Source organism: Bombina bombina, chromosome 6, assembly GCF_027579735.1.
Source record: "Bombina bombina isolate aBomBom1 chromosome 6, aBomBom1.pri, whole genome shotgun sequence".
Classification (NCBI taxonomy): Eukaryota; Metazoa; Chordata; class Amphibia; order Anura; family Bombinatoridae; genus Bombina; species Bombina bombina.
This window is the reverse complement of record NC_069504.1, coordinates 911067796-911091938: the sequence shown is the minus strand read 5'-3', so window position 1 is coordinate 911091938 and position 24143 is coordinate 911067796.

Sequence of the window (24143 nt, the reverse complement as noted above, 5' to 3'; positions counted from 1 at the left end):
GGAATATAGAGGATATTAAAAGAAAGCAATTAAAGTACGACTCAGCAATTCTAACACTTGATGCCGAGAAGGCGTTTGACTCGATTGAATGGGAATATCTATTTAAAGCCTTGGAAAAATTTGGTTTTAAAAATCAGATTACACAGTTTATTCATAACCTATATAATAAACCAATATCTTTTTTTCTGGTTAATGGCTCCTTAACACAAGCAATATCCCTAAAAAAAGGTACTAGACAGGGGTGTCCACTCTCCCCCCTTCTGTTTAATATTGCGCTCGAACCCCTGGCCATATGGTTAAGACAACTATGCGTAGGGATTCCTATAGCTGCGTCAAGATTGAAAATCCTCCTCTATGCTGATGATCTCCTGATCTTTCTGTATAACACCCCCCAGGCAATACCATTAATCTTAAATTGTTTAAATCTTTTCAGTACTTTTTCGGGATACAAAATAAATTATACTAAAAGCGAGTTTATGTGGGTAAAAAAGGCTGCGTCTAGTATACGTGATCCTCCTTTTAAAGTTGTTGATTCATTTACATATCTGGGCATACACTTACATAAAAACCCAAATAATTGGTATAATTTGAACTTTCAAACACTCTTACAAAAGATCAAACTTAATTTAGAGATCTGGGCAGCATTCCCGCTGTCTATCTCAGCCAGAATTAGTCTTATTAAGTCAATTGTCTTTCCACAATTGTTATATCCATTACAGAATCTTCCACTCTTTCTTAAAAAATCTGATATAAATAAAATAAATGCTATGTTTACTAAATTTATTTGGTGTGGTAGGAAGGCACGTATTTCTATTGATAAGCTTACACAAAAACGTAATATTGCTGGACTTGCCCTACCCAATATCAACTTTTATAACTTGGCCGCTTTAGTTAAAATTGCAATAGACTGGCTAGCAGAAACTAATTGGTTCTCCTCAAGTGAAATTGAAAGTCCGATGATCTATCCTTATTCGTTAAAAACTATTTTGCATAATTCAGCAAACAAAATCCCTGGTATTGTCTCTGGTTTAATTACCATCAATAATATAGTGATAGCATGGCGCAAATTCTGTTCCCTGATTGGGATAAATCACACTTTTTCTGAATACTTACCTATAATAGGTAATGTAGAGTTTACTCCAGGAAACACCCAGAAAATATTTAGGATATGGGAAGAAAAGGGTTTGAAATACCTATATCAATTGCTTTCAGGTGCAGGGCAGATATTGGCTTTTGAACAGCTTGTAAACCAATTTGATCTCCCGAGAAATAGCTTATTTGCCTACTTTCAAGTTCGCCACTTTATGGATTGTAGGGACTTGACACTGGATAATGGAGGCGCGTGGTCAGATATTAGAATTTGTATTCAAAAATCTATGGGGGGAATACTATCCATATCACTGTTATATAACATTATGCTGGCTAAACAGAGTCAAATTTTTCTGGACAAAATTTGTAATACATGGCTACCTCATTTCCCTGGTGTGAATCATGAGAAGATCAAGACAAGCTTTTCAGTTTTGGGTAAATGTAGGGTTTCAATAAACTGGAAAGAATCTCATATGAAATTACTTAATAATTACTATCTCACTCCTGCCAGATTGAAAAGAATGTTTGCTCCACAAGCATTTTTCTGCCCACGAGGTTCATATGTAAATGCAGATATTTTACATATGTTCGGTTCCTGTGCAAAAATTTATCAATTCTGGAATAAGGTATCATACTGGTTTAATAAAAATTATGGGACTAATGTTCATATAGGGTTGGAAGAGATTATATTTCTTGAGGTTCAAATAGATAATCAAAATTTGTATAGAAACATACTAAACACAGTAATATTACTATCCAGGCATTTAATTCTGAAAGCCTGGAAGAGCACAATAGCTCCCAGCTTATCGCTTCTTGTTAAAGAGGTACAGTATCAAATTATTTTCGAATCATTTCATACACAATTACTAGGGGAACAAAAAATTAAAAAATTCCTGGTAGGATGGTTCCCCATAATTAAAACTTATTCCCCTCAAATTAAAAAACGTATTTTGAACCCTTTCCTGAGCTCTAATAGTTTTGCTGAATTAGTTCTATTAAATGAATTTCCGGCATCCTGGATCTCGTTATATAGAGAAATATATTAGTGCTCATTACCCCAGTAAATTAATTTAACTTACTGAATAATAAACATAATTAGGATACGGCATTAGGGGAGACAGGGGACGGGGGTTTGTGTTTTTTTTTTTTTTCCCTCCCTCCCTTGTTTACTTTGTCAAGTGGAATAGTTTGTTTTGTTCTGTTTTGTTCCTTTTCTATGTACATAAGGTGGAAAATTAGCCATTTCTTGTATTCCAGGCTGAAGCTGGGTACAGAAACATTATTAATTATATAGGAATGCTAATGTTGTACCAGTGTTGCTGTATTACTGATTTATAGTGGTCCTGCGAGACCATGCTGGTCCTGCAAGACCTTGCTGGTCCTGCGAGACCGTGCTTAGGTAGAACATATGTTATTTCATCGTGTTTCTGTATTGTTATTTTTTTTTGGCTAAGACTAATAAAGATATTTTAAAAAATAAAAATAAATAGGCTTTCCTTAGATAAGATTCAAGATTCCTATCTAAAGGATCCTATCTAAAGGATCTTTAAAAGAAGTACTATCTTCCATAGGAATAGTAGTACGTTTAGCAAGAGTAGAGATAGCCCCATCAACTTTGGGGATCTTTTCCCAAAACTCCAGCTGCTGACAAAGGATACAATTTTTTAAACCTTGAAGAAGGAATAAAAGATGTACCAGGCTATTCCATTCCTTAGAAATCATATCAGAAATAGCATCAGGAACTGGAAAAACTTCTGGAGTAACCACAGGAGGTTTATAAACAGAGGACTAGTTTCCTCAATATCCAATGTAATCAACACTTCTTTTAACAAAGAACGAATGTACTCTGTTTTAAATAAATAAGTAGATTTGTCAGTGTCAATATCTGAGGAAAGATCTTCTGAATCAGATAGATCCTTATCAAAGGAGAATAATTCAGTATGTTATCGGTCATTTGAAATTTCATCAACTTTATGAGAAGTTTTAAAAGACCTTTTACATTTATTAGAAGGCGGGATGGAAGACAGAGCCTTCTGAATAGAATCAGCAATAAAATATTTTAAATTCACAGGTATATCTTTTACATTATAAACAAACGTAAGGCTGTACAACGGGTTCAAATGTATAACTCTGGTTTATTGGTAAGTTTAAACCTAGACAGACATAGACAGGTAGGTAGTCTGACCACCTACCTGTCTATGTCTGTCTAGGTTTAAACTTACCAATAAAAAAAGAACAGTCAATTGAAAAAAGATTATACCCCAGGTGAGAAAAAAAATTTTCCTAAAAAATGCATTTCCCAGATATGAAACTGACAGTCTGCAAAAAAATATGCTTAAACCTGACTCATGGCAAATATAAGTACAATACATATATTTAGAACTTTATATAAATACATAAAGTGCCAAACCATAGCTGAGAGTGTCTTAAGTAATGAAAACATACTTACCAAAAGACACCCATCCACATATAGTAGATAGCCAAACCAGTACTGAAACGGTTATCAGTAGAGATAATGGAATATGAGAGTATATCGTCGATCTGAAAAGGGAGGTAGGAGATTAATCTCTACGACCGATAACAGAGAACCTATGAAATAGATCTCCCGTGAGGAAAACCATTGCATGTGATACTCCCTTCACATCCCTCTGACATTCACTGTACTCTGAGAGGAATCGGGCTTCAAAATGCTGAGAAGCGCATATCAACGTAGAAATCTTAGCACAAACTTACTTCACCACCTCCATAGGAGGCAAAGTTTGTAAAACTGAATTGTGGGTGTGGTGAGTGGTGTATTTATAGGCATTTTGAGGTTTGGGAAACTTTGCCCCTCCTGGTAGGATTGTATATACCATACGTCACTAGCTCATGGACTCTTGCCAATTACATGAAAGAAAATACGTTATGAATGAAAATAGGAAATACTAGAATGGAGCGGGTCCATCTTCAAGACATCCGCCGTGGAGCATCCTCTTCCATCGAATTCTTCTTACTAAATGACGGTTCCTTTAAGTGACGTCATCCAAGATGGCGTCCCTTCAATTCCGATTGGCTGATAGAATTCTATCAGCCAATCGGAATTAAGGTAGAAAAAATCCTATTGGCTGATGCAATCAGCCAATAGGATTGAACTTCAATCCTATTGGCTGATCCAATCAGCCAATAGGATTGAGCTGGCATTCTATTGGCTGTAAGGTAAAACTATAATTAAGCCAACAACCTAAGTATCCGAACCCGGAACAATTATTATACTTTTAAACTACTGGTAGTATAAGTACAAGATAGCGACTCACTTTAGCACCAAACAGATACATAGTACTAGTTGTTATTATAATTCCAGAGACGCTGTGGTTTCTCTCAATGGCATCTAGTCTCTATTCACATACCCTGCAGCAATACTGACAGGGACGCAATCTGATTCAGTTAGCTAACTTGTGAACAATACATATAACAGATGTTGGTCAGTAGATACTTGGCTATTGTTATGAGGATGATCGGCATCTGAATATTACATCTGACTCATACAGTCACGCAGACAAAAATAACAAGAATAAATACAAAGTATAATACCCAATAATTACAAGTCAAAGAACGTACCCAATAATCTGTGCAAATATTGCTATATCTTACGGCTACTGTGTTGCATAATCACAATAAATTCACTTGGGCAACTCATTTATGATATGAATAGCAATTATTGCTCAACTACACACCCTGGGGTATTACTAAGGTAAATACAATCTAACACACAAAATACACTGAAATGCCTGTCTCTATTAATAACAGGCAGCCCAATATCAGTGTGGCCACAAACCCAAGAGTGGAAACTATCACTCAGATAATTTAGGTGTAATCCAATACGATAACTATTACAGTCAACCATAAACTCTCTGAGCCAATCTAGGCCAGTTATATTACGCCAGAATAAAGTTATCCCATCCTGTAAGGATTGAGACAATGTGCTGCAAATAACCATAGGCTATTCTATATGCCCAACATTACCCCCGTGCTGAATAGACGGGTCTTTTGTACTAGTATAGTTCAACTTATATAACCTAACAGCGTTCATTTAGACCGGTCACTATAAACAATGTGCATCAGGATTATTTCGCTATATAGAGGGGTTATTTAACCTACATCCCATACTAGCAACTGACAGATTTCAGTAGATTGTGAATTTCCACAGTGTTATTTACCTGTAAGCAATTTGTCCCTATCTTGGTGAACCACCATTTCAATCATATTAAGGTTATATTCTGTATCATCACTAGTATTGATATAGCATATTCAACAATCTGACAAGAATGGCTTTATGAAGTGCAACGATATATCAATACAAAGTTGTTGAAAAATACTTACATATATGACCTAACATAAAGGTATTAATTGTACTATTTATCATTTATTTAGTGCAAGCTAACTGGCTGCAACTGTTTTTAATTTGATTCTAACCCATTTTAAAGGTCATAATAAAGTTTATATTTTAAAAACCCTTATACTCATACATGCATGAACCCAAATGAGGGAAGAGTGCTATATATAGTATCCCAGTCAACTTCTTTGTTGAAATTGTGAATAAAGTTTGTTTTGATACTAAGCACCAACACACCCATACGTATACAATTAACGTATTATCTGGATAGTGTTCCCTCTAAGACAATAGAGTAGTTCCATTTCTTTTCTTTTCATTATAACATCCTTGATCCAAGCCTATTTTACATGCAGCCCTTTGCACATCAGGGCCCAAACCTAATGTAAGTCACAAGTATCATTGTCATGGCACATACAGTGATCACAACCTGCCCAGATCATTACCCAGTTATAAATCAGCAAGAATATTGTCAGATACCCCATATTTATTAGACCTCTACCTGCTCCCTAATCAAGACACATACGTGCCATAGGCACTAAAGGTTGCACTCTCCAAATACCTTAACTACTAAAATCCTGCCAGAAATACTGTCCTTATAGCACCCCAGCTCTGGACACACAAGATGTTATCTTGTGTCACACAGTGACAGGTTGTAGATCTTCCTTGTTGATTGCATCTAACGGAGTAACAAGCAACACAGAAGATTGTAATTCTGAGGAATGACTTTAGCTGATTGTGCCAATTTCATTTTCTCTTGGTAGGTGGGACTGAAATGCCCCAGCTTGTTTGCACACAAAACACCTGAGGTTATCTACCTGCCCAACAGTGGCACTAGCTCCCCCTCTCCCTGAGAAAGCTGAAGCAATATATGGTACATTAGGCTTGGTGTTTGGAAGTTGTCCAGTGACACCCTTCCAGTTGGAGGCCGTCCTATTCACTAGTGATTTGTTAGCCATACAGAAAGCTGCCAAGTTCGCTTCCAATGCTGTTTTGGGCTTCCAATCCAGTACATACTTCTGCTGGGCACAGCTGCATGAACTGTTCCCTGAAAATCAAATCCTCCAGGTCATCTATGGTCGTAGTTTCTTGCCCCCTGATCCACTGCTTTAATGTTGTTTTCAGGTTTCCCAGAACTGCAATGTAGCTTTCTGAGGTGCCCCACTGCAGAGTCTGGAATTTCTTCTGTAAAGCACAGGAGTGAGATTATACCTCCTTTGCAGTGCAAGTTCTTTCAGACGAGGGGTGAGATACTTTGCCAACTGGTCCCTTGGCAGCTGGTACTGCCTGAAAGTTTTTTCAAAGCTGCTCAGAAATATTGGGAAATACAACAGCATGTACTATACCACATGTATGAACAACATTGATGCTGTAGATGGCGCTGTTCAGTTTAGATTGCTGATTGTTTATATCTGTGATCTTGTTCATTCTTTTATATAGGAAGGAAGTTGTTTTTTAATCTCTATTGTGTTTTTCCTCCTCTGTGTGTGCTGACTATAGTTTCACAAGTCCTTTGGTATGTTCCAAATATTGCTGATGCATCTGTACAAGTAAAGCCTAATGCAGTTTTCTTTAAAAGCTTCCAGTGTCTTTTTGATACATACACCAACAGGTTATGGGCCCAGACACTGAAGAAAAAGAAACTACAAGTCAGTAAGTGTTGCATCTATGATCCAAGCAAATACTGTGTGAGGAAACAAGAGCTGCATCCAAATTACTGAAAGATGGCAAGTGGTTCAGATGTGAAATATGCAATAGCGAAGTTAAATAATACCAACTACCAGCTGTGGAAGTTTAAGCTTGAAATGCTGTTATCCAAAGATGATTTATGGGAGGTGCTGGATACAAACAGACCCACTGATAATCCAGTGAAATGGGACAAGAAAAACAGACAAGCAAAAGCAGTTATAAGCCTGTTAGTGGAGGATGATCAACTCATTCACATAAGAAAAGAAAACACAGCTAAAGGTATGTGGACTGCACTACAAAAACTGCATGAGCGTTCAAACTTAAATAGTAAACTATATTTGCTGCGCAAACTATATAAGATGAGGCTGGAAAAAGGCCAGGAAATGTGTGAACATGTGAATGCTATGCTAGAGATTGTGGAACAGCTATGTGCAATTGGAGAAGAAATTAAAGACAATCATATAGTAGCATTGTTACTATGCAGCCTTCCAGAGTCATATTGTGCCCTTATCAATGCTCTAGAAACCAGACCTGAACAAGAACTAACACTAGAATATGCTAAGGGAAAACTAATTGATGAATATAATAGAAGAAAGGAAAACATGCATAGTGAAGAAAATGAGAGATCAGAGGTAGCTCTGAAGGCGCAAGAAAAAGAACTGCTCAATCTGGAAAGCTGAGCAGGGAAGGTTAAGAACCACCTACAAGAGAGAGAGCTAAGGCAGCCACAAAGCAAACTGCAGCTGCATCATGGAGCGGCAGCTTTAAAGTGACTCAGAATAGTACACCACACGGATGGTGCATTGACTCAAGGGCAACTAGTCACATGACAAGTGACGAGTCATTCTTCACAGAAATTGATTTCAATACTAAAGATAAAGTCTTCCTTGCAAATGGGAAAAGTATTACAACTGAAGGTAATGGTCAAGGGTTCCTGACTTGCATCACACCATCAGGAGGTAAGCAAAGCATTCTAGTAAAGAATGTTCTGTACGTCCCAAGTTTAGAAGGAAGCCTCCTATCAGTGAAAACTCTTGCTAACAATGGACTCACAGTTCAGTTCCAAGGCAATGAATGCACAATTCGAAACAGGAAACAAATCCTAGCAAAAGGAAGATTGAACGAACACCTGTACAAACTTATCACTGAAAGGAAGCAAGCCAAAACAGCCATTCATAATCCACACAACAAATGTATCCACCTGTGGCACAGGCGATTAGGGCATCGAAACCCAGAGGCCATAAAGGAACTTGCAAAGGAAGGTTTATCAGAAGACATGATAATTTTGCCTTGTGACATGCTCATGAAGTGCACATGTTGTATCAAAGCAAAGGCCACACGTACCCCACTTCCACAAGCCAGTCAAAGAAAAACCACTCACCCCATGGAACTCATACACAGTGATGTGTGTGGACCAATGAAAAACCCCACACCCGGCAGGAACAGATATTTACTGACTTTCATTGACGATTATTCCAGGTACACAACAACATATCTGATGAAGCACAAAAGTGAGACATCAGAGAAACTTCAAGAATTTATAGCTACATTCAGCAATAAATTTCAACGGAAACCAGGAATAATACGTACCGACAACGGAGGGGAATATATGAGTAAGGAAGTGGAGTCATACATGAAGAAACAAGGCATTATACACCAAACGACTGTACCATACACTCCTGAGCAAAATAGTGTTGCAGAAAGGAAAAATCGCACCCTCATAGAAATGGCAAGATGCATGCTTTCAGAAGCCAATTTACCTAACCAGTACTGGGGTGAAGCAATAATGACTGCAACATACTTACAAAACAGGCTACCATCAAAAACTATTGAGAGCACCCCAATGAAATGTGGAATGGATCAAAACCTAGTATGGGACATATTAGAGTGTTTGGATGTAAAGCATATGCCCATGTTCCAAGTGAGAAACGCTCCAAATTAGAGAACACAGCCATAGAAGGCATTCTTATGGGCTACAGTGAACAAAGTAAAGGCTATAGAATTCTTCATCCAAAGACCAACAAGATCGCAATAAGCCGCAGTGTTTATTTTGATGAAAGTCAAACATCAGAAAAAATGTCCCTCGAAAGAGAACCTCTCCACTGAATCAGCAAGAGATGCTGACCAAAGTGAAGCTGTACAGGAGACAGAGCAAGAAGTGGAGCTCACAATAGAAAAAACAGCTACTCACAAACCAATAGAACCCACTGAACAACCAGAAATCAGAAAATCAACTCGGGTGACGAAAGGTATACCACCCCGCAAGCTGTCATACATCGCTAAGACACATGAAACACTCGAACCAACATCCTGGGAAGATATTGAAAAATTGCCAAAAAGGGAAGCCAACCAATGGAGAAAAGCAGCCGAAGAAGAAATAAAATCACTTCAGGAAAACAAAACCTGGACACTCACTGAGCTCCCCCCCGGTCGCAAAGCTATAGGAAGCAAATGGACTTTTAAAGTTAAATACGATGCAGAAGGAAATATCCACAGATACAAGGCAAGATTAGTTGCAAAGGGATATTCACAGAAATTTGGAGAAGATTATGATGAAACTTTTGCTCCAGTTGTAAAACACTCCACCATCAGAGCGCTCCTTAGCATTGCAGCCGGAAAGGGAATGCAAGTGAGGCACCTGGACGTCAAAACTGCTTTCCTATATGGAGACATCAAAGAGGATCTCTACATGGAACAGCCACCTGGATTTGAGAGGGAACCGAACCTTGTATGCAAACTTCAAAAGAGCATCTATGGACTAAAGCAAGCTGCGAGAATGTGGAATGAAAAAGTGAATGAAGTACTCATAAAACAAGGATTCTTAAGAAGCAAAGCAGATCCATGTCTATATTCAAGGCATCAAGAAAACAAATGGATATACATCCTAATTTATGTTGATGACATCATAACTTGTTTTGAACAAGAAGGGGACTGTGACCAAATAGTTCATATATTAAAACAGAACTTTGAGATTAAAGAACTAGGGAACATCACTTATTATTTAGGAATCCAAATAGAAAGGGAAGAGGATGGAAGCTATCTTCTTAACCAAAGTCAGAAAATTACAGAAATATTAGAGCAATTTCACATGCAAGATGCAAAAGAGGTGAAAACACCTATGGAACCAGATTACCTGAAAAACAACGGAATAGAAAACTTGTTACCCAATAACGACAATTACCGCAGGGAAATTGGAAAATTGCTATACATTGCCACCGTGACAAGACCAGACATTGCCGCAGCAATAGGTATACTCTGTAGAAAAGTTGCGACACCATGTCAACGCGACTGGAATGCAGTAAAGAGGGTGATACAGTACCTAAAAGGAACAATTCGGATGAAGCTGCGACTGCCATCAACATCAAACCCAAAACTAATTGGATATGTTGATGCTGATTGGGCCGGAGATACCACTGACCGCAAATCTACAAGTGGTTACATCTTCCAGTATGGAGAAGGAACAATAAGTTGGTCCAGTCGAAAACAAGCGACTGTTGCACTCTCTTCAACGGAAGCAGAATATATAGCAGCAGCACATGCATGTCAAGAAGCAATTTGGATTTGTCAACTTTTTCAAGACATGAGACTGGATGTGTCTAAACCCATACCAATTCTTGAAGACAACCAAGGGTGTATAAAGTTGACACAATCAGAAAGAGTGAATCCTCGAACCAAGCACATTGATGTAAAATATAATTTACTCAGGGACATGCAAGAACAAGGTATTATTGACATTCAATACTGCCCATCGGAAGAGATGACTGCAGACGCACTCACAAAGCTGTTGCCAAAGGAACGGCATTGTTTTCTTCAAAAGAAACTGAATGTTGTGTAATTATGTACATGCCGTTGAGAAGGGGTGTTGGGAAATACAACAGCATGTACTATACCACATGTATGAACAACATTGATGCTGTAGATGGCGCTGTTCAGTTTAGATTGCTGATTGTTTATATATGTGATCTTGTTCATTCTTTTATATAGGAAGGAAGTTGTTTTTTAATCTCTATTGTGTTTTTCCTCCTCTGTATGTGCTGACTATTGTTTTACAAGTCCTTTGGTATGTTCCAAATATTGCTGATGCATCTGTACAAGTAAAGCCTAATGCAGTTTTCTTTAAAAGCTTCCAGTGTCTTTTTGATACATACACCAACAAGAAACACATCCAGATCCCCATCCTTATCTAGAGTAGGGAAACTCTCTGCATGCGGTCTAAATACAGAGGAGTCTCTAGATTCACTAATAATAGGTGAGACAGGTGCTCTCTAAAATCTTGCCAGCTCTAGCTAATAGTCTCTCTCACCTTGTCGATCAGCAGCTTGTCCCCCTGCTGTTCTCTGTCAGCCTGGTGTTCAGCAGCCTTTTTTCAGCCTGGCATTCCACTGCTTCACTAGCAGATTGCTATTCTTGGCATTTTAGGACCGGGTGTATATGCAAACTTGGATCCGCTGAGCCCACATGTTTCAGAACAGTGTGCAAATTACACTCCAAGGCATCTTCAGGGCTTGATGAATCTCGGCCCACAGCTGCATGTACCTCTCATGAAATCAAACCTCTCTCTTCTTCATTTGAGGCTTCACACCATTGCTCTGCATGGTTGTGTCATAATCCATCAAGGCTTGGATGAGTCCTCTTTAGTATTTCCCCATGATGGTATTACTCTGTCCTGGCAAAAAAAGATCAAGAGTTTCCTTAGTCTGCTGCTGATTTAGGCTTCTGCTGGTATGCCTCCATAGTAAAAATAAAATAGGACAGAAAAATAGAGAAAAGGGAGGTGAACTGTTTGCAATATGTGTGACTATTAAAAGCCACACTAGCAAATCCACAAAGCACTAAAATCTTAGGGGGGGACCTGCCAACACTGCTGCAATTTTAAGAAAAGCTGAGCATGTAACCAAATGTCCCAGATTGTGAAGGGAGTCCTGGATTGTCTGTCAGGGTTATTTGATGGACGTGCCAACTGGGCAACTGCCCAGGGCACCAGAGGCACTTACAGTGAAGGCTAGTAGTTAAAGAGTGTAAAACGAAACAATACATTTAAAAAATGTTTTTTTATTTATTTGCTACTGTGAAAAAAAGTGTTTTCCTTCTGTATTTTCCCCCCTCCTGAGGCATCCTGAACTGCCTCCCTCCTCCCTCCAAGGGCAGTGGAAGGAGCCCTAACTTCCTTATTCTGAAGCCCTGCACTTGGCAGAGAGCAGGAAGAGCTGCAAAGAGCAGTGTGTGGTTAAGTTGAAGGCAACCACATTTTATTATTATATTCTGCTTAAAGAGACAGACTAGTCAAAATTAAACTTCCATGATTTAAACAATTTTCCAATTTACTTTTATCGTCAAATTGGTATTCTTTGTTCAAAGCTAAACCTAGGTATGCTCATATGCTAATTTTTAAGCCCCCTTGTCATCAAATTGGTATTCTTTGTTGAAAGCTAAACCTAGGTATGCTCATATGCTAATTTTTAAGCCCCTGGAGGCTGCCTCTTATCTCAATGCGTTTGACAGTTTTTCACAGCTAGAGGACGTTAGTTCATGTTTGTCATATAGATAACATTGTGCTCACGCCCATGGAGTTACTTATGAGAGGGCACTGATTGGCTAAAATGCAAGTCTGTCAAAAGAATTGAAAAAATGGGGCTATTTGCAGAGGATTAGCTACAAGGTAATCACAGATGTAAAAAGTATTTTTTAATTATACCGTGTTGGTTATGCAAAACTGTTGAATGGGTAATTAAAGGATTATCTATCTTTTTAAACAATACAAATTCTGGAGCAGACTGCCCCTTTAAAGGGATTCTGTTACTGTAAATGAAAATTTAATGAATGTGGTTTTTTTTTTTTCTTTTTCTTACACTTTTAAGTGAGAACCTAAAAGCCTCTATATGAATAGCTGCCTGCCTTTCTTACTGCAATCTGCTTCATTTCTCCATTACTGACCTATGGGCATCTGGAATTGATTTACAAGCCCAATTGCAATATTACACACATGCTCAGGGACATATTTCTAATTAGGCAATGTTTGCAATTGTCTAGTGGTGACATGTCTACAAGGGGTGCTTTCAAGATGATTATGTGAAAAGTCTTTGTAATATTTTCCTTATCTTCTGATAGAAAGGAATCTATATATAAAGGAATGTTTAGGATCAAATATGATAGTGTAGGGCTGCTTGTTAAGGGCCTTACCCCCTGCCTGACATGGATCTAGCAGTGAGTTAGTGGCCTTTGCAACATTGTTGCAGTATGGTGGGTGGGGGCTTAGTACTTACTATTTAACAGCTTGCAAGCCTGTCTTCAGCCTCTTTTGTTTCTGTTCGTCCAAGGTGTTTTTCCCCTCCCATCCTTACCAAGTTGTTAATGTTGTTGTTATTTTGCAGATCCTGGGTCGTGTTGGCAAAGTAGATGATAATTTGTTAGTTTAATTCCTGAGGCACGAGTCTGAGTAGTTGAACTTTCTCTTGTAAGACCTTAGCCTTAAGTCCTATCCCCTAGGTGACATTTGTTTGCTGTTTGGCTTTCAGTGTAATTTCTCTTGTGAGGTAGTTTTTAGTTGTCCCCTGATAGCGGGAGGACAAGTCTTAATCGGAGGGCGGAGCCCCTTAGAGGGGGGACGGTAGAGCTAAAGGGTGGAGCGATGTCCCTAGGCGTGGCCCTAGGGGTGCTCCACTCCGCGGGCCTGCTGACCGTGCTCCTCTAGGGCGTTCGCTGCTCCTCGCAGGCGGGGCCTAGCAGAGGTCCCTCATATTCCTTAAAGTCTTGTCCTCTCGATGTTTGGGGTTTAGCCAGATTGCTCCAATGCCGCCACTTAAGTTGAAGGCTTCGTGAAAGTCTCCAGTTAATTGTTTAAGTTATAATATGAGTGACCATGACCGGTCTTAACCCAACCTGGTGTCAGTGTTTTTGTTCAAGGGAAGTTTAATAGTTAAGGGTGTATTAAGATAGGAATGTCCAATTAGGGTTCAAGCCCTTATGTGCTTGTGTTGAGATTAGTGGTGATATTACCAGTGACTATTAAGTGGAAAAGGCAGGGAACAATTTACTAACCTGTGCCTAGGGACTGTGTGTGTATACTGTGTGTGTCTGTAACTATGTATGTTTGTGTGTATCTGTGTGCATTTATGTATCTGTATGGATGTGTGTGTGTAAGTATGTACATGTGTTTATCTGTGTATGTGTGAGTTTGCATGTATCTATGTGTGTGTGTGTACTGCATGTATGTACCTATGTAGGGATGTGTACATGTGTGTGTGTTTACGTATCTGTGCATGGATGTGGGTGTTTGTATATCTGTTTGTGTCGCTGCTTTACCTTTAAATGCCCGGGTCTATTTTTGGTGCCAGTCCGGCCCAGTTTTAAGATTTCTGTTTCATCCAAAACTTGTTGTTTTTCTGATTCATTTTGTCCAAAATGTGTTACAAATTCAGTCATTTTGAGATACACTGCAGATTCTTTCCATTTTTTCTTTTACCTGAAGCTAGAATCTGTTAAATTTGCTAATATATTTAATTAATTTAGCCTTTCATTACATTCCAAACAGCCATTACACTCACTACTAGCGTTCTAAAGTACTAAAAGATGATGATGAATAAGTGTAACTTACACAGCACAACAGTACACACAGCACAGCAGGCAGGTAGTATGTCACACACACACAGTCACACAGCACAGCAGGCAGGTAGTCTGTCAAACACAAACAGTCATACAGCACTGTCCCACACACATTCACACAGCACAACAGACAGGTATTATGTCACACACACACAGTCACACAGCACAGCAGGCAGGTATTATGTCACACACACAGTCACACAGCACTGTCACACACACATTCACACAGCACAGCAGGCAGGTATTATGTCACACACACAGTCACACAGCACAGCAGGCAGGTATTATGTCACACACACACACAGTCACACAGCACAGCAGGCAAGTATTATGTCACACACACACAGTCACACAGCACAGCAGGCAGGTAGTCTGCTACATACACAGTCACACAGCACTGTGACACACGCAGTCACACAGCACAGCAGGCAGGTAGTAGGTCACACACACACAGTCACACAGCACAGCAGACAAGTATTATGTCCCACACACACAGTCACAAGGCACAGCAGGCAGGTAGTCTGTTACACACACACAGTCACACAGCACTGTCACACACGCAGTCACACAGCACAGCAGCACATACAAACACAGTCACACAGCACAGCAGGCAGGTAGTAGGTCACACACACACAGTCACACAGCACAGCAGGCAAGTATTATGTCACACACAGTCACACAGCACAGCAGGCAGGTAGTCTTTTACACACACAGTCACACAGCACTGTCACACACGCAGTTACACAGCACAGCAGCACACACACACACAGTCACACAGCACAGCAGGCAGGTAGTAGGTCACACACACAGTCACACAGCACAGCAAGTATGTATTATGTCACACACACACAGTCACACAGCACAGCAGGCAGGTAGTCTGTTACACACACACAGTCACACAGCACTGTCACACACGCAGTCACACAGCACAGCAGCACATACACACACAGTCACACAGCACAGCAGGCAGGTAGTAGGTCACACACACACAGTCACACAGCACAGCAGTCAAGTAGTCTGTCACACACAAACAGTCACACAGCACTGTCACACACACAGTCACACAGCACAGCAGCACACACACACAGTCACACAGCACAGCAGGCAGGTAGTCTGTCACACACAAACAGTCATACAGCACTGTCACACACACAGTCACACAGGACAGCATGCAGGTAGTCTGTTACACACACACACACACACAGTCACACAGCACTGTCACACAAACACAGTCACACAGCACAGCAGGCAGGTAGTCTGTCACACACAAACAGTCACACATCGCTGTCACACAGACACACACAGCACAGCAGACAGGTAGTCTGTCACCCATACAGTGTCACACAGCACAGCAGGCAGGTAGTATGTCACACACAGTCAGACAGCACTGTCACACACACAGTCACACAGCACAGCAGCACACACACAGTCATACAGCACAGCAAACAGGTAGTAGGTCATACACACACAAACAGTCACACAGCACAGCAGGCAGGTAGTATGTCACACACACACAAACAGTCACACAGCACAGCAGGCAGGTAGTATGTCACACACATACAGTCACACAGCACTGTCACACACAAACAGTCACACAGCACAGCAGCAGCACACACAGTCACACAGCACAGCAGGCAGGTAGTAGGTCTAGGGTCGCCACCTCAGCCATGTTTTCCTGGACACTTATGAGTTATACATACTGCTGGGTGTGCAGGTAGAAACATGAATTTCCACCCTGGACAGCACAAAAATAGTTACACTGAACAACCCTGTTCATGTTCCTCCCTGCACACTCTGCAGCATGCAAATCATAAGTGTCCAGGAAAACATGGCTGAGGTGGCAACCCTAAGTAGGTCACACACACACAGTCACACAGCACAGCAGGCAGGTAGTCTGTCACACACAAACAGTCACACAGCACTGTCACACACACAGTCACACAGCACAGCAGCACATACACACACAGTCACACAGCACAGCAGCACATACACACACAGTCACACAGCACAGCAGCACATACACACACAGTAACAGCACAGCAGCACATACACACAGTCACACAGCACAGCAGGCAGGTAGTAGGTCAAGTATTATGTCACACACACACAGTCACAAGGCACAGCAGGCAGGTAGTCTGTTACACACACACAGTCACACAGCACTGTCACACACACAGTCACACAGCACAGCAGCACATACAAACACAGTCACACAGCACAGCAGGCAGGTAGTAGGTCACACACACACAGTCACACAGCACAGCAGGCAAGTATTATGTCACACACACACAGTCACACACCACAGCAGGCAGGTAGTCTGTTACACACACAGTCACACAGCACTGTCACACACGCAGTCACACAGCACAGCAGCACACACACAGTCACACAGCACAGCAGGCAGGTAGTAGGTCACACACACACAGTCACACAGCACAGCAGGCAAGTATTATGTCACACACACACAGTCACACAGCACAGCAGGCAGGTAGTCTGTTACACACACACAGTCACACAGCACTGTCACACACGCAGTCACACAGCACAGCAGCACACACACACAGTCACACAGCACAGCAGGCAGGTAGTAGGTCACACACACACAGTCACACAGCACAGCAGTCAAGTAGTTTGTCACACACAAACAGTCACACAGCACTGTCACACACACAGTCACACAGCACAGCAGCACACACACACAGTCACACAGCACAGCAGGCAGGTAGTCTGTCACACACAGTCATACAGCACTGTCACACACACAGTCACACAGGACGGCATGCAGGTAGTCTGTTACACACATACACAGTCACACAACACTGTCACACAAACACAGTCACACAGCACAGCAGGCAGGTAGTCTGTCACACACAAACAGTCACACAGCGCTGTCACACAGACACACACAGCACAGCAGACAGGTAGTCTGTCACCCATACAGTGTCACACAGCACAGCAGGCAGGTAGTATGTCACACACAGTCAGACAGCACTGTCACACACACAGTCACACAGCACAGCAGCACACACACAGTCATACAGCACAGCAAACAGGTAGTAGGTCATACACACACAAACAGTCACACAGCACAGCAGGCAGGTAGTATGTCACACACACACAAACAGTCACACAGCACAGCAGGCAGGTAGTATGTCACACACATACTGTCACATACAAACAGTCACACAGCACAGCAGCAGCACACACAGTCACACAGCACAGCAGGCAGGTAGTAGGTCTAGGGTTGCCACCTCAGCCATGTTTTCCTGGACACTTATGAGTTATACATACTGCTGGGTGTGCAGGTAGAAACATGAATTTCCACCCTGGACAGCACAAAAATAGTTACACTGAACAACCCTTTTCATGTTCCTCCCTGCACAGTCTGCAGCATGCAAATCATAAGTGTCCAGGAAAACATGGCTGAGGTGGCAACCCTAAGTAGGTCATACACACACAGTCACACAGCACAGCAGGCAGGTAGTCTGTCACACACAAACAGTCACACAGCACTGTCACACACACAGTCACACAGCACAGCAGCACATACACACACAGTCACACAGCATAGCAGCACATACACACACAGTAACAGCACAACAGGCAGGTAGTCTGTCACACACAGTCACACAGCACTGTCACACACACAGTCACACAGCACAGCAGGCAGATAGTCTGTCACACACACACAGTCACACAGCACTGTCACACACACATTCACACAGCACAGCAGACAGGTATTATGTCACACACACACACACAGTCACACAGCACAGCAGGCAGGTATTATGTCACACAGCATTGTCACACACACATTCACACAGCACAGCAGACAGGTATTATGTCACACACACACACACAGTCACACAGCACAGCAGGCAGGTAGTAGGTCACACACACACAGTCACACAGCACAGCAGGCAAGTATTATGTCACACACACACACAGTCACACAGCACAGCAGGCAGGTAGTCTGTTACACACACAGTCACACAGCACTGTCACACACACAGTCAAACAGCACAGCAGCACACACACACACAGTCACACAGCACAGCAGGCAGGTAGTAGGTCACACACACACACAGTCACACAGCACAGCAGGCAAGTATTATGTCACACACACACAGTCACACAGCACAGCAGGCAAGTATTATGTCACACACACACACACAGTCACACAGCACAGCAGGCAGGCAGTCTGTTACACACACACAGTCACACAGCACTGTCACACACGCAGTCACACAGCACAGCAGCACATACACACACAGTCACACAGCACAGCAGGCAGGTAGTATGTCACACACACACAGTCACACAGCACAGCAGGCAGGTAGTCTGTCACACACAAACAGTCATACAGCACTGTCACACACACAATCACACAGGACAGCATGCAGGTAGTCTGTTACACACACACACACAGTCACACAGCACTGTCACACAAACACAGTCACACAGCACAGCAGGCAGGTAGTCTGTCACACAAAAACAGTCACACAGCGCTGTCACACAGACACACACAGCACAGCAGACAGGTAGTCTGTCACCCATACAGTGTCACACAGCACAGCAGGCAGGTAGTATGTCACACACAGTCAGACAGCACTGTCACACACACAGTCACACAGCACAGCAGCACACACACAGTCATACAGCACAGCAAACAGGTAGTAGGTCATACACACACAAACAGTCACACAGCACAGCAGGCAGGTAGTATGTCACACACACACACACACAAACAGTCACACAGCACAGCAGGCAGGTAGTATGTCACACACATACAGTCACACAGCACTGTCACACACAAACAGTCACACAGCACAGCAGGCAGGTAGTAGGTCTAGGGTCGCCACCTCAGCCATGTTTTCCTGGACACTTATGAGTTATACATACTGCTGGGTGTGCAAGTAGAAAAATGAATTTCCACCCTGGACAGCACAAAAATAGTTACACTGAACAACCCTGTTCATGTTCCTCCCTGCACACTCTGCAGCATGCAAATCATAAGTGTCCAGGAAAACATGGCTGAGGTGGCAACCCTAAGTAGGTCACACACACACAGTCACACAGCACAGCAGGCAGGTAGTCTGTCACACACAAACAGTCACACAGCACTGTCACACACACAGTCACACAGCACAGCAGCACATACACACACAGTCACACAGCATAGCAGCACATACACACACAGTAACAGCACAACAGGCAGGTAGTCTGTCACACACAGTCACACAGCACTGTCACACACACAGTCACACAGCACAGCAGGCAGATAGTCTGTCACACACACACAGTCACACAGCACTGTCACACACACATTCACACAGCACAGCAGACAGGTATTATGTCACACACACACACACAGTCACACAGCACAGCAGGCAGGTATTATGTCACACAGCATTGTCACACACACATTCACACAGCACAGCAGACAGGTATTATGTCACACACACACACACAGTCACACAGCACAGCAGGCAGGTAGTAGGTCACACACACACAGTCACACAGCACAGCAGGCAAGTATTATGTCACACACACACACAGTCACACAGCACAGCAGGCAGGTAGTCTGTTACACACACAGTCACACAGCACTGTCACACACACAGTCAAACAGCACAGCAGCACACACACACACAGTCACACAGCACAGCAGGCAGGTAGTAGGTCACACACACACACAGTCACACAGCACAGCAGGCAAGTATTATGTCACACACACACAGTCACACAGCACAGCAGGCAAGTATTATGTCACACACACACACACAGTCACACAGCACAGCAGGCAGGCAGTCTGTTACACACACACAGTCACACAGCACTGTCACACACGCAGTCACACAGCACAGCAGCACATACACACACAGTCACACAGCACAGCAGGCAGGTAGTATGTCACACACACACAGTCACACAGCACAGCAGGCAGGTAGTCTGTCACACACAAACAGTCATACAGCACTGTCACACACACAATCACACAGGACAGCATGCAGGTAGTCTGTTACACACACACACACAGTCACACAGCACTGTCACACAAACACAGTCACACAGCACAGCAGGCAGGTAGTCTGTCACACAAAAACAGTCACACAGCGCTGTCACACAGACACACACAGCACAGCAGACAGGTAGTCTGTCACCCATACAGTGTCACACAGCACAGCAGGCAGGTAGTATGTCACACACAGTCAGACAGCACTGTCACACACACAGTCACACAGCACAGCAGCACACACACAGTCATACAGCACAGCAAACAGGTAGTAGGTCATACACACACAAACAGTCACACAGCACAGCAGGCAGGTAGTATGTCACACACACACACAAACAGTCACACAGCACAGCAGGCAGGTAGTATGTCACACACATACAGTCACACAGCACTGTCACACACAAACAGTCACACAGCACAGCAGGCAGGTAGTAGGTCTAGGGTCGCCACCTCAGCCATGTTTTCCTGGACACTTATGAGTTATACATACTGCTGGGTGTGCAAGTAGAAAAATGAATTTCCACCCTGGACAGCACAAAAATAGTTACACTGAACAACCCTGTTCATGTTCCTCCCTGCACACTCTGCAGCATGCAAATCATAAGTGTCCAGGAAAACATGGCTGAGGTGGCAACCCTAAGTAGGTCACACACACACAGTCACACAGCACAGCAGGCAGGTAGTCTGTCACACACAAACAGTCACACAGCACTGTCACACACACAGTCACACAGCACAGCAGCACATACACACACAGTCACACAGCACAGCAGCACATACACACACAGTAACAGCACAACAGGTAGGTAGTCTGTCACACACAGTCACACAGCACTGTCACACACACAGTCACACAGCACAGCAGGCAGATAGTCTGTCACACACACACAGTCACACAGCACTGTCACACACACAGTCACACAGCACAGCAGCACATACACACACAGTCACACAGCACTGTCACACACACAGTCACACAGCACAGCAGCACATACACACAAAGTAACACAGCACAACAGGCAGGTAGTCTGTCACACACAAACAGTCACACAGCACTGTCACACACACAGTCACACAGCACAGCAGCACATACACTCACAGTCACACAGCACAACAGGCAGTTAGTCTGTCACACACAGTCACACAGCACAGCAGGCAGGTATTATGTCACACACACACAGTACAGCAGGCAGGTAGTCTGTTACACACACACAGTCACACAGCACTGTCACACACACACACACACACACACAGTCACACAGCACAGCAGGCAGGTAGTCTCTCACACACAAACAGTCACACAGCACTGTCACACACACACAGTCACACAGCACAGCAGGCAGGTAGTCTGTCACACACACAGTGTCACACAGCACAGCAGGCAGGTAGTATGTCACACCCAGTCACACAGCACTGTCACACAAACAGTCACACAGCACAGCAGCACACACACAGTCGCACAGCACAGCAGGCAGGTAGTCTGTCACACACAAACAGTCACACAACACTGTCACACACACACTCACACAGCACTGTCACACACACAGTCACACAGCACAGCAGCACACACACAGGTAGTCTGTCACATACAGTCACACAGCACAGCAGGCAGGTATTATGTCACATGCACACAGTACAGCAGACAGGTAATCTGTTACACACACACAGTCACACAGCACTGTAACACACACAAACACAGTCACACAGCACAGCAGGCAGGTAGTCCATCACACACAAACAGTCACACAGCACTGTCACACACACACAGTCACACAGCACAGCAGGCAGGTAGTATGTCACACACAGTCACACAGCACTGTCGCACACACAGTCACACAGCACAGCAGCACACACACACACAGTCACACAGCACAGCAGGCAGGTAGTAGGTCATACACACACAAACAGTCACATAGCACAGCAGGCAGGTAGCATATCACACACAAACAGTGACACAGCACAGCAGCACACACACAGTCACACAGCACAGCAGGCAGGTAGTAGGTTACACACACACAGTCACACAGCACAGCAGGCAGGTAGTCTGTCACACACAAACAGTCACACAGCACTGTCATGCACACAGTCACATAGAACAGCAGGCAGGTATTATGTCACACACAAACAGTCACACAGCACAGCAGGCAGGTAGTCTGTTACACAAACACAGTCACACAGCACTGTCACACACACAAACACACAGCACGGCAGGCAGGTAGTATGTCACACACACAGTCACACAGCACTGTCACACATGCAGCCACACAGCACAGCAGAACACACACACACAGTCACACAGCACAGCAGGCAGGTAGTCTGTCACACACAAACAGTCACACAGCACTGTCACACATGCAGTCACACAGGACAGCAGCACACACACACACACACACACACACAGTCACACAGCACAGCAGGCAGGTAGTATGTCACACACAGTCACACGGCACTGTCACACACACAGTCACACAGCACAGCAGGCAGGTAGTCTGTCACACTACCCTCCAACTGTCCCTATTTTCGCGGGATAGTCCCGATTTTAGGGGTCTGTCCCCCTGTCCCGGGTTGCTAGCCATCTGTCCCGATTTGCCCCAGGCATTTAAAAAAAAATATATTTTTTTTTTTTTTTTTTTTAAATTCTGTTGGGCCCATACTCAGAAGCAGCTGGCTTTGCTCTCACAGGGTTAGATACCTGTTAAATTCCCTGTGGAAAAGGAATAGTGTGTGGGTTAAGCAGTAGTAAGAAGGCTGTATACATTCTGACCACGGGTAATGGTGACCTCTCTAACCTACCTCTGGTAGTGATGATGTCTAACCCCTGGTGATAATACTAGCATGCCTTCAGTTTTATACAATGAGCAGTGCTAATACCAGGGTAACGAACAGTGGCAGCCGCAGACTGCCAGCTAATGTGCTTGCCAAGCCCAGGACCCCATACAATGAATTACAGATACCCATATATGATGTAGTGTGTGTGTCTATCTGTATCCATAACTGTGTGTGTGTATCTGTATGTATAAGTTTATGCTATGTAGTGTGTGTGTGTGTCTGCATGTATAAATGTAAGCTATGTAGTGTGTGTATGTGTATCTGCATGTATAAGTGTGTATCTGCATGTATAAGTGTATGCTATGTAGTGTGTGTGTGTCTACATGTATAAGTGTATACTATGTAGTGTCTGTGTATCTGCATGTATAAGTGTATGCTGCATGTATAAGTGTATGCTATGTAATGTGTGTGTGTGTATCTGCCTGTATAAGTGTATGCTATGTAGTGTGTGTATCTTCATGTGTAAGTGTATGCTATGTAGTGTGTGGGTATCTGCATGTATAAGTGTATGCTATGTAGTGTGTGTGTGTATCTGCATGTATAAGT